Source organism: Homalodisca vitripennis, chromosome X, assembly GCF_021130785.1.
Source record: "Homalodisca vitripennis isolate AUS2020 chromosome X, UT_GWSS_2.1, whole genome shotgun sequence".
NCBI classification, from domain to species: domain Eukaryota; kingdom Metazoa; phylum Arthropoda; class Insecta; order Hemiptera; family Cicadellidae; genus Homalodisca; species Homalodisca vitripennis.
This window is the reverse complement of record NC_060215.1, coordinates 76706756-76719648: the sequence shown is the minus strand read 5'-3', so window position 1 is coordinate 76719648 and position 12893 is coordinate 76706756. Positions and strand designations below refer to the sequence as shown.

Genomic DNA, 12893 nt, shown 5'->3' with positions numbered 1-12893 from the left:
TATGCTTCTTCTTCTAACGGGAGCCCTATTGCTAAGCACTCAACGGCTTATTGCGCACCCCAGGAATAAGAAATTAAACTCAACCAGACAAATTTTTTCCAATCCTCCAAACCATTAAAAAAATTCAAAATATCTTACTAAGGGCACTTAATACCTTATCTTTATCGGGACAAAGAGAGAAAACGGCCCTTAGCTATACAAGATAATCAGAACGTGTTTGAGATTCGTCATGCTCATTGCAGAACTTTCAAGTGGAATGTACAGATATTCTCACTCTGTGAGAATGTTTCCTCTGACATCCGTGCCCTGTTTATTAGGCCCACCAAGAAGAAAATGAACATCAACTCATGGATAGAAGGTTAGATGCCTCCGCTAATTGAAGGTATAAATAAAGAAGAAAATATTGTTTTAAGCCTAGCAATTTTCTCCATATTTTAGTGTATACAGATGAAACCCCATCCGATATAGTTCTAAAGGCTCTACACCTGCAAATTTCACAGAATCTCAACTTCTCTCACGTTTGATGCTGAGCCCAAGTTTATCAAAATAGGAGCTCTTTCACATTTAAACGCTCATCATAATGAAACAATTTACACGATGCATCACGCCGACTGACTACGTTGGAAATGAAGATTGTTTGAGGTTTTCAATTCACAGTGCTAAATAAAAACTCAATTGTTTGGTATTAATAAAAAACCAAAAATTCTCTAATATTTATTTTTTAAATGTATAGATAGATCTATCAACACAACGTCTTGTACTATCATAAATAAACCAAAAGTAAGTACATGCGAAAGTTCATTAACATTTTACGACGCACAGACATACAAACTACACGGGGCAGTAACACAAGGCATCCCAAAAATAAATCAACAAACTCACAGTTCACTGTACATGCAAGAATAGTTTTACTTCACGATAATTTTTACTAAACATTAGGTTTAAAAATCATAAGAAATATGAAGTATAATATAATAATAAAGACTTTGCTCGATTTTTGACAAATAGACAACGTACTCTACTTTCCTAGCATTCGTCCGAATCTTGGAAAGTCGGTGTTCAGTTATTATGGTCTAATATTGTACTATAATCTCCAATGCAGCCTAAAATGGTTGACATCAGGTCATCTATGATATGCGCCAGTGGTTAGTTAGCTATATTGTAGTATTTGCAATACATTATCAGTTCACGTGCTTGGTTTGTATGCAGCGTATTAAGGTATTATTACAATAGTAAATTAATTTGATCAAAATTGTTTTACATCATTATCACTCTACAGTACAATATAAATATTTTCAATTTTTATTTATTTTTTAATATTAATATTAGATTTTTTATTGACAGGAGTAATTTCGTAAAGGATTTTAAATATAAAATCACCCAATATAATTTCATTATTATTATTATAACTGTAAACAATTTCATACATGTGTAGCGTATATAATATAATTGTTATAGTGTTATAAAAACGGTCGCATATGTCGACACATTCACAACTTCAGTTTCAGAAATAAACTTCGGTTGGAAAAGTTAAGTATAATATTGAATTTACAGCGAACCCTCCTAACTGATATACTGAAGGACCTTAATGTGGGTTGACCTGGACTGGTTAAACACCCCTGGGTAAGTTAGGAAATTTATTAAATGTACCTCTGCCTTCACGGCCTTATTACTCCTGGTACTTTTGACTTCACATAATCTGCGATGTTGTAATGTCTGAACACGTAATAAGACTGTATAACGTTAAAAGGAAGTTAGAGGGATAATTACAATTCCTGCTCTTGAACACACACTCATACGCATAAGCGTATTTTTGTGGAAATTTAGACTTGACCACGCACTAAACCATGCACAGAGGTACCTTGAGTATTGTATATAAGTGTGTATTCAGCACTGTCACCATACAATGATTCCTCTTACCGCCATCTCCAACCAGAAATGTTTGCTAAATATAAAAAATAATAATAGCTAACAAAATCTATGTTTGTTTACCTGATAATTGAATTATGATTATCAAGCTTTGAAGCGTTATTGAAGATATTGAGAATGTCTGAGAATGAAGTGAAGTAACTCACTTTAAAAGACTTGATTAAAAATATTTGTAATCGAATGAAGTGTACAGCAATAACAAAGATCACAACAGTTTATCAGTAACATTATTCTAATTAGCCGATGGTATTTGATTGGACAAATATTTTAAGTATAATTTAAGTCTAATTAAAAACTTTTTACGGAATCTTTATGGTTAATAAACTGATGTCCTTTGTTAAAGAGTGAGGATGGGTGGATTTTCAATAATTGAGATTAATAGCCTAAAACCTTTAAATAAAATATTATAACGAAATATAAAAGTGTGATGAGGACAAGTTAATTTCCAGCGCATGACCTTGTTTGTGTGTTAAGGAGGAACATCGATGAACTTGTTGAGCTGTATTTTCAAAAATAATTCCATTGTTAATGACAATATAACTACGAAAACTTTTAATTTGTGCGTAGCTTTGTAATGGGGGAGAGGGGGGTGTTTATGTAATTCTCTTTGTTTTGTCACATATTTCTGGAGAATCAGACGCTATGACGCTGGTGGAGTTGAGGGAAATTTGAAATTTGTAGCAAACTTGTTCAAGTATATATATATATATCTCCTTTGTAATACTGGTTTTTACAATTTTAGTTTTTTAGAAGAAGGAAATAGTAAAAAGCGTCAAGCAGACTGAATGAAGAATTTCAAGAAGAAGGGTAAAAAAACGTTCTAGCGACAGAGATAAAACCAAGTTCGTTCAGTTGTAGTAACTGGCTTTTACCTCCACCCGATGATCGTAAAAAATATATATAAGAATGACTCAGAATAAATACACTCCATTCACTGCAGTTTTGAAGAGAAGATGGTGAAAGATTCCTTGGAAGACGGGTGGTGTATTCACAAAAAAGGAAATAAAATTGAATTATAGTTTGAGGATATGTTGAAAATAAAATCCTAAGACTTTCCAAGTCAAACTCTTAATGTTTAGAACATTTGGCTTGTGATGAATTATCAGAGACATTGTGAACCAGAAACAAGTGAAAAATTACGATTGACGCACTTCACTTTTAATTGTGAATAACACATAGAGAAAAAAATAGTGTAAGCATGATTTTACACCATCTTATAGTCATAAACTTATTTTTCTCTAGCCAAATCCAGCGGCGAAATAATTAAGTTGTATAATGGAATAGTTTAAACTAATTATAACTATAAAGATGTGTTCCAAGTTGGTTTATATTTGATTATTTTTGCATTGCTTGTATACCAGCAGAAATAATCAAGCAATTATTACCAGCAGAGTAATAAACCCCAAAATTTGTAACGGCCCCTTTAATATAAGTAATATAACAATAATTCATAAATATTTGACACGTTACATGCTGTTTAAAATGGTCTCATTTTAAATTGTCAAAATACCAGCTGTGTCAAGTGTAATGAGCTTTGAACGTATGTGATTTAAAAAGAGATGGCACTGTTTCAGATTTTCTCTGTTTTTTTGTTTGATAACTATTTTTGCATTTTTTGTTTCCAACCTTCGCCTACAACCAGTAGAGAAGCAAACCTCGAAATCTAGAACGGTCTTTTTAAGTAATGTAATGATAATTCACAAGTTAAATGTTGTTTAAAACGGTGTTCATAAACACTGTCAAACACTGCTAGATGTTAACTGTCAACTGCAATGAGTTTCGAAAGTTGTGATCTAAAAATCGTCGGAATTGTTTCAGATTTTCTCTGTTGAATCTGTAACTAATCGGCGTTTGAACAAAGTTATTTTACATTTGGAGAAATAAGACGGACATAATATCTTATGAATCACTTATATTATTGTTAAGGACAGTTTTTTTCTGTAAATTTAATTTAGTGATCTAATATGGAAAACTAATTCAATATGCTAAGGACACCATTGTCTGGTAAAAATACAACATAACTAAAGGAGACATCATTCAAGGAACTAAGTCTTGCATTCAAAGTCTGTTTGAAATCAAAATGAGAACAAGTCAATCTATATAAGTTTATGCTCTTCACTTAACGTAGAGCAATGGTGGGAATGGTTGCTACAATAAGAATATTAAGTTCAGCTCCAGTTCACCTTCCAATTATTGCAGCGTCTGAAGTCTAACGCTGTGACAGATTTGACCCATGGAATCTGGAATAAATATCCATCTGAAGAAATCCGAAACAGTCGGCGACGAAGAAGCTCAAAACAAACTCTCTACATCGTTGAAATTGTGTACCTGATTAGACAATGAGAAAACCGCTTCATCTTGATTACATTTGTTTGTCGTCCAGGTGTCTCTGATGTCAAAAGATCAGACACACGTGCGCGCGCGCGCGCGCCCACACACACACACACACACACACACACACACACAATATATATATATATATATATATATATATATATATATATATATAAAACCTTATAACAGCCATGTTTTATATCTACTGGTGATACCCACAGGCCGGGTTATTTTAGCAAAATTACATAAAAAACTTATTTTTCTCTTATGGTTTCATAAAATTATATATTTACCTTGTATGCTTTTAAGGTGTTCACTAGGACTAAATATAGTAAAAAATGAGTTTTTTAATTTTATTTATTTATTTTTACATTGTAATACATTTTATTTTACATGGGAATTTTAACCTAACATTGATCAAAGTAAGCAAATTTAGGCAAACCTAAGAAATCTTTGTAATCTAAAATAAAAAAGACAAATTAAACCTATTGATGAATTAGGTCAAAATTAAATAGGTTCGGAGAGAAAATTGTTATCATGTTCCCATAGAAACACAATCTTTTGTTTAGACCTAGTTCTGTTAGTTTGTTCCGTTGTAGGCCTAGGTAATTGGCGAGTTTGAGTTAGGTTATGTTCAGCAGGTCTAACTGTTTCAAGGGCCGGATAGATGTTTTCATCAATACATATGTTATTTTCAATTAAATTGATATTATTACTTTCATATAACCTAGGTTCATTTTTAATGGATCTGTCGCCGCTTGGCAGTGGAATAATGTCAAAGTCGCTCACCTCACTTACAACATTAGGTAAACTATCTGACTCTTTTTCACCATCACTGTCACTCTCTCCATCATCTTCTAACAATTCACTTTAGTTATCACGACTAAAGTATTCATTTATGTCGTCTTCTTTTAGTTTTCGTGAAGACATTTTACTTTGTTTACAAACAAACTCGTCAATACACAGCAAACTATGCAACAGCAGTTGTGACAGCTGGTGGACCACAAGAAAATTGATACTTGCAGTGATGCAACCATATTGAGACAAAAACAAAATATTTCACGGGAATCGCCAAAATTTCCCGAAGATTTCCGTACCAAACACGAAGTATTTCCGAACGTCTATGACTGAGTAAGGCGCGAAATTCAAAACCCTTACACTCGCTCGCATATATGCGGGCGTGGCCCGCGGGAAGGACACGCTGCCGCTCGCATATATGCGAGCGTGGCTGTTAAAAGGATAAACACACAAACAGGGTATTCAGATAACGTGTTCCAATAATCTGTGATGTTGTGCTACACACAAAAAATAGCAAAATAGTTAATTTGAATGTATGTACTAAAAAAAACCCTTAGTTTTCCGCCTCTATATGTTTTTATAAAAAAATATTTCTTTTTAAACAGCTAAGATTAATTAATAACAGCTAAATTATTGAACTTGAGAATTTTATTCCCCTTTGGTAGACCTTCTTGAAAATAAAATATTATTAAAATCCTTTTATCCGTTTCAAAATGGCAGAGGTTTACATTATTTTAATCAAAATAACTCAAAACCGACTAATTTTACCTTAAATATGGATGAATACCTTTTTATGAGTATCGTCTTTCACAGAAGTATACAGTAGCAAGTGTTTCAATATTGTTGTAGCCTGAATAGCTAATTTCAAGTCAGTAAGCTGATTGACGTGAACAGCCGTTTATTTTAGTTAGTAAAAGTAGTCGTATCTGATGTTATTGATATTTGTTCATAACTCAAAGACCACATTTCTTCGGTTCTGAAGAAGTTGATTTGTGTTCATTGCAAGTACTGTAGTGTATTGTTTGTTTTAATTAGTAAGTGTTTGTGATTAAGTTTCTTTTCATTAGTAAAAATAAATGGCAAATCATGAAATTAACAGTTTTACAAACTCAGAAACGGCAGATACGCAGCTAATGTATAGCCTTGCTAATTTTAGTAGTTCTGAAGCGAAAATATTGTTTCAGAAACGTTTTCCAAATCATGTGTTACCTCGCAATAAAACTCTTTCAGAAATTCATCATCGACTTGCAGATACCGGAAGCTTTACATAAAAAAGGTTACTCAGGCCAACAAGTGTCATTGAAAACCCCTGAATTGGAAGTATTAATATTATATGTCGAGTTAGACCACCCTAACAAAAGTAGTAGAGAACTTGGTTTGTAGTTAAATGTTAGCAATGCTACAGTCTGGACTCTACTACAGAGCAGCCACTTCATCCTTACCACAACAGTGAGTTCACTCACTGTTACCTCGTGATTATCATCGTCGAATCCAGCTTTGTAAATGGTTTACAAAAAATATGTATTAATCCAATTTTTTGCGTCATGTATTTTTCACGGACAAGGCCAAATTTTCAAGAACAATGATGTTAATTTTCACAACTCACACATTTGGTCCATTGATAACCCGCATGCAATTACACAAGGTCGTCACCAATATCAGTTTTATTTAAATGTTTGGGCTGGCATAACTGGTGACAGGTTATTTGTAAGGTTTTTTACCGGATATTCTCAACGTCCAGATATATTTACAGTTTTTGACTCATGACCATGCAACTATTATTCAGTATTTGCCACAGAACACCCAAAATAATATGTGGTTTAGGCAAGACGGGGCTACAGCCCATTTTAGTTTAAATCATAGAAAATATTTGGATGGAGCATACAACAAAAAGTGGATCGGTGGTGAAGGCCCAGTTCCTTGGCCTGCTAGGTCTCCCGACCTCAAATCCCTTAAAATGTTTCCTATGGGGGACCTCAAGTCACGGGTTTATGCCACTCCCGTAGGTAAAATTCAAGAGATACGAGCAAGAATATTAAATGGCATTGATATAACTCAGCAGTAACTTTTTAATGTGATACATTTTTGTTAGTTAATCCGTTATGGTAAAAACGGGGGATGAGACATGAGAGCCATTGTTTTAGAGGATCCCTTGTTATCATATCAAGATTCCCAAGTTGAATGAGGGCAGGAAACAGGATTTTCCGGCCCTTTTCCATCCTTCAATGATACAAAAAATCAGTAATACATTGTCAAATGTTTGAAAGAATTCTGTTCCCTTCACAATCCTTCCATCGTCAAAAAGAAACTTTAAACAATGGATGTGGGAGCTTGGCATACCTTGGTCCGCTCTTATTCGGGCATCTATTATAGAAGTTTCAGAGACAATCTGAAACACTCCCGTCGATTTCTCTTTCATGTAATCTCGAAACTCAGTACGGTTGATAGCTGGCATTTGTATGGCATAAGGAACACGGATTTAAACAGCATGTTACTTGTCAAATATGTATGAATTATTATTACATTGCTTAAAGAAGTTGTTTCTGATTTTGATGTTTTTTTACTCTACTGGTTGTAGGGGAAGAGTGAAAACAATGTAAAAATAGTTATTAAAAAAAACACACACAATCTGAAACAATGTTGTCTATTTTTAGATCACACACTCGAAACTCACTACAGTTAACAGCTTTAAAAGTGTACAAGGAGGCCATTTTAAACAGCATGTTACTTGTCAAATATTTATGAATTATTTTTACATTACTGAAAGAAGCCGTGACAAATTTTGAAGTTTGTAAAAATGATGTTTAAATATAAAACAGATTTAGTCAAATCTTTATTACTAGAATTAATTTACACTTTTCCATCAAACTATTTAATGACTGATTATCAATATCTACCTATAATTAATCCAAGTAAATATTGTAAATGCGCAGGAAATCGCGTAACCAGATGAAGAAAACGAGACAAACGTAACTTAAAAGCGAGAGCAGTAACGTCACAAAGCTATATTTGTTGATGATTGCAACTTCGTGTGATGCATACTTTCAAGAACTCGGCAGTTGGCGTGATACTAAACATGTTGACAGCGCTTGATACTATAACAGTAACTTTGAAACATTTCATCTCAACAATGAGGTTGCATTCAATAGACTGCATTTGCTATATCAATAAATAAATATATGTAGTATTTCGTAGTTATGCGGTTATACGTAACGTTTCAAATTATACTTTAGTTAGAGTACATCAGTAAAAGATTGGCCATTTTAAGATATTTCAGATTATTTACTGCAGAGTTTGTGGGTTATTTAACAAACAAAAAACATTCTTAATTACATAAATTGATCCATATTATAGAAGCATACTATTAGTATAATACCACTGTGTTGTAAATAATACAACTTTGTTATAAAGGGTCAATCCACTTCCCAAGTAATTGGCACACTTTCTATCTATGAAAGCACTATAATTTGTGAGAATGTTAAGAAAAAAATCATAGAAAATGCACAAACAAAGCTTCTCAAGCACTTTGTTAAATTATGAAGGATATTGAAATCTGGCTAAAACGTATTTTTCGTGTATTGTAATTTGAATGTGCTATTACAATTTTCAATATACGTTTTGGGGTCAGACTACCGAACGATTCAACACCTCTTTATTACATAGCCATTTTAAAAGAGGTAGGTTATTTGCTTTAATTGATATAAATAAGGTTTAGTTAGACAATTAAACCTAATATTATCAATATCGACATACAGTTTCATTATGTAATTTAATTTTTCAAATTGTAAGTCTTGCAGAATATGTGTTATGTGATTTGTTCTAGTTACAATAACAGAAAATGTAAATATACTAGAACTCTTGGCTCCACACGCCTCTATTACGAATAATATGTGAAATAATAATAAAGAATTAAAGTTGTCTGAACATTTTTTCCTAACGTTAATATCTATTACATCTATTTTAACATTTATATCTATTAAGATCTATTGAAATAGCTACAAGTAATAGTTGCAAATGGTTACAGGATTTCCATGAGTGCAAGTATAAAAATCAAAAGAATAAAAAGTAAACCTAGACAATATTTTAACCCTGTTTTGTGTTACAAACAGTATAATTGTCTCGAATTTCGTATCAGTATTCAATAATTGAGATTCTGAAATATAAATATAATTATATATATATATATTATAATAATATTATATATATATATATATATTATAATACTATTATATATATATATATATTATAATTATATTATAATATAATTATATATATATTATAATTATATTATATATAATTATATTTATATTTCAGAATCTCAATTATTGAATACTGTTACGAAATTCGAGACAATTATACTGTTTGTAACACAAAACAGGCTTAAAATATTGTCTAGGTTTACTTTTCCTTCTTTTGATTTTTATACTTGCAGTCATGGAAATCCTGTAACCATTTGCAACTATATATATATATATATATATATATATATATATATATATATATATATATATATATACATTAAAAAGGTCTTCGATATACCTTGCCAACTTGGTAATTTTATTATACTTCCCAAATCATCTAATCTTATCTAAAAATCTAAATTAAATTAGAATGGGTTATAACTCAGAAGGTTATGAAAATCAATTTAGAATTCCACGGTTTTAATAGCTTTTTCCAAAATAGTTGCGATATTGTTTATGGTAAAGTACTGTTACCCGTCACTTGCAAACGCAATCAAGTATTAAATTCAATACTTTTGTTAGTGACTAAGCCATTTAAAAATATGATGAAATATTATTATATGTGTTAATAACTGGTATTAAACAATGGCCGTTTTACCAGTTTATTTGCTTGTATGAGAAAGGAATTTACTTGGTAAATTTTATATTTTATTTCATAATAAAGTAATATTGCTCACGGAAAAGTTTAATGGTAAATGTTTATAATTTAAGTCTTCAGTGACAAAAACTTATTTTTTGAAATATTTTAGGTTTATTAGAAAATATCCTAGATTTGGTACTCAACTGAAGTACCCTTTAGAACGGTATCACAATAATTCTGTATACATGTTTATTATGATACCTTGTTTGCCACGACTTTAACTTTTAAAATATAACACTAATTCAGGTGTATAAGGAATTTAGTAACCGATAAATTACAGATCAAATAATATCAGCTGTTTAACAAACATTAGCATTAGTTTCGAACACTAACTGTTCACATTTAGAATTTTTCAAATTTTCACACCTGAAATTAATTGATTAAACAACCCAAACCAAGCATGCAGTGCCCGTTTCAAAGTCTACATGCCTGCAAAGTCTGGTAAGTTTTACTCTAGTACTTTTCAAGGTGGGTTAAAACAGATGGTAATATATAAAAATCCTCCTACCTTCCTTGCAACAATATATTAAAATTAAAAAAGTAGAATAGTTAATTTTTACGAGTGCATGAGATAATAGACCTATTACTCAAATATCTCTTTAACTCAAATTCCAGTCACACAATAGTTAAACCAATCTGATTAAGTATAGTTTTACATTTTTATTCTTGGTGGCCTCAAACCTATATGCATTTAAGTTTTTTTACTTATATGTAATACTTATCCCGCAGAAAAAACATTCAGTTAATTCAACTAAACTACCTTCTTCAATTACAGTCCAAAAATATACATTTTTCATGAATACTGGCTTTAAATTGGCATTTTGAGGCCTGATAATGGCAATACAATTTTACATTTTCGAATTTAGTATATAATTTTAGTTTCACAAATATCTTATACGACTCACATCTGTGCAATTCATTCTAATATTTCAAATCCTTATTTTTTAAATTCTTTAAAATCAGAGACAATTCAACATAAAACAAAGTAAAGACGAGTTAAGTGACTTAAACGTTAGCAATATATTAACGGCTGTTAAATTTAGCATAATAAATATTTAAATATAAATGAATATTGAGATAAAGTAGAAATATATGATCGACCCATATATACCAAGAGTCTAAAGCATATCAATTCATTTGAAGATAGTGTTGTACTGGTGAAGAGTCGATTGTAATCCAGTATTTATGCGGCTTAAAGTGACAATGTTCTAACGCACATATACCACCCAGCAAATATTGTAAACATTTACCAGAACACATGTTTAGACCACTAACGAACCCTTAAATGGCAGACCTGCAAATATAAGTCTAACTATTGTTTTAAACGTGTTGCGTTTTTTAACCAATTTAAATTTAACTATGCATTAAATTTGCTAGTAAAATGCGAATAAAAGATAAAATTTAAGATACTGTAATATAAAAATTATTTTTATCAACTGTTTTAAAATTTGAAAATAAATAATGTCTATCAACATTATTTTCACAACTGTCGAAATACAGTTAAAAAACCATTCCAGTGAGACAACTTATTGAGACATAAACTCTCAGAATTACATTTTTCATGAGGATATATACACCTCTTAATAATTTTACTACAGTATATGCATCCTGTCTACGTGAACAAAGAATATTCCAAAACGCATTCAATTCCAAATAAAAAAATCTTTCTAATAATGAGTCTGAACTTACTTATTATGTCAACAAACAAAACAATGATACATTTGAACCTGTCCCGGTTTATTATAAATCAAAGTAATGGGAAAGACACTACAGTTCATAGAACGGTGAAAAATATTCCAATTTCAAGTTGAACCTGTATTATTCTCTAAGTCTGACACCAAAGATCGACATCTATAATTACTAAAATTATTTCCAGAAATAAATTATTAAACTTAGTTAAACTCTCTGTGAATTTATTTAACGTATTACAGTTAACAAGTTTATTCATATTTTTACCAACAAGAAAACACAGATGACATTCATTAATTAATTAGTAAACACATAGTCTATGGCTAATTTTCAATCCGATATTCCAACACTAATAAAAATAGAATCAAAGAATCATCTATTAGAGGTATAAATTCAAGAGTCAAGGAAATGTGGAGTACTAATTGATGGGTGCTTAAAATTAAATCATCTGGCGTTCAGTTGATTGTTGTGCAATATTGTTAGCACACATTGATTTATTTAACTTTGATTTGGATATATCCCTGGCAAACACAGTAAAAGCCTTTCTTTGTTTCTAAAAGCAACAATAATACAACGACCTTCCTTCAAAACCGGTGAAAGCTTGAAGTTTGGCCCACTTCTCGTTTTATTACCAAAATGAATTACACCTTAATAGGTTTATGGAATATTTTGTAAATAATAAAAAATACCACCAATAAGTAAGTTGTAATTTTTATTTTCCATCGGAATTTTGAATTACCATTGACACGATATTTAATGTGCCATACCGTGGTTTTATAAAAAGTTTACAATAACGATCTTGGTTTTAATGATTTTTATTTCTTTGATAAGTCAGTACCATCTAAAGAATTTTTGTAATTTATTGTTGATTTAAAGCTGTAGATAATGTTATCGAATAGTATTAGTTAAACTATAGCAAAATATGGATAAAGTCAAACAAACTAGATACTTATCTCTTCATATAAACTTGGCAATGAAGTATGTATATCGTATAATAAAATACAACGTCAAATACAAAATACACATATGAGTAAAATGCGTGTAATGCTATCTGACAAGACAGAAACCGTAGCGATGTGTCATTGGGGTTATACTAGCGGAGCTTGGTCATCCAGGCGAACCCACCCGACAAGAAGTAATACATTGATGCTCACGTAAAGGTATTTTTTTTCTCTAGGAATATAGGTTGGTAATCGATTAGTAGATATCAAAGTATTGTTGAAGTGAATGGTAACTTATACACCAGAAATCACTATCAGGTA

General features: G+C 31.1%; 1 protein-coding gene across 1 annotated transcript in view; it reads right to left on the bottom strand.

The window, feature by feature from the left end:
- Positions 1 to 12893, bottom strand: part of LOC124369228 — a 145814-nt gene that overhangs the window by 15447 nt on the left and 117474 nt on the right. The window lies entirely within an intron of this gene.